We start from the raw sequence: 967 nt of genomic DNA, 5'->3' as shown, positions 1-967 counted from the left end.
GGAAAACAGGATAAAACATCACAATGTCCAATGGGAAGAACAGACCCAGCATGTTGCACCAGGCAAACTATTTGACAAAGAGAGATGATCTCTCCAGCAATTTCTCTCTCTCCCTTTGCTGTCTCACACGCACAAAGCAACTCTCACACCCACACAATAGGGAACACACAGAGAGAAATGAGCCCCCAATCTCCCAGGATCCGCAGACAATTGCAGCCTAAGTCAGGATTTCAGGAGGAAACACACATGGTGCTGACATCACCGGGCCAGTGCGGCCCAGTGGTTGGGCATCCACTCATGCACCAAGGGATGGCAGTTCCATTCCCAGTCGGGCACATGCCTGGGTTGTAGCTCAGTCTCCAGTGGGGTGCGTTATGGAGGCAGCAGATGTGTCTTATCAACGTTTCTATCTCTCCCTCTCCTTCCGCTCTCTTTAAAAATCTATGAAACATAATTTTAAAGTGGTCTTTATATCATGTTATTATAGCACAGATGAAGATTCTGGGTGAATATCTGTCTGTGTGTGTGTGTGTGTGTGAATGGACCTTACTTTATGTCAGAATTTTAAAGTAATCTCCCTAATTCTACACATCGATTTTACTATTGTTTTCACACCCAAGCCTCAAGCTCGGTCAGGTCTGAGAAGATAAGCAGACCCTTCTGCACATGGCTGAGGAGCTTAGTGGCCCTGGCCATCCTACCCTTGGCTCAGATCAAAGGGAGCCCCGTGCTCTTGTCCCTCACTGTCGGGGACTCTAGGACACAGAGAGGTGCAGGAAGCCCAGCATTGGATGGAATCCCGCCCTGGGACACATCCAGCCCACGCCCACACCCAAGTCCCCGCCCCCCCCCAGCTCTGCAGAGCCAGCAGAAGCAGCTTAGATACAGGGGGGGCGGGGAGGAGGTGGGCAGCACCTGTTCTGCCCCATGGGAGGACCCACCCCAGTTCCATGTCCCCTCCTGGAAC

The sequence above is a fragment of the Myotis davidii genome, unplaced genomic scaffold, assembly GCF_000327345.1.
Source record: "Myotis davidii unplaced genomic scaffold, ASM32734v1 scaffold6802, whole genome shotgun sequence".
Taxonomy (NCBI): Eukaryota; Metazoa; Chordata; class Mammalia; order Chiroptera; family Vespertilionidae; genus Myotis; species Myotis davidii.
Note: the sequence above shows the minus strand (reverse complement) of the source record.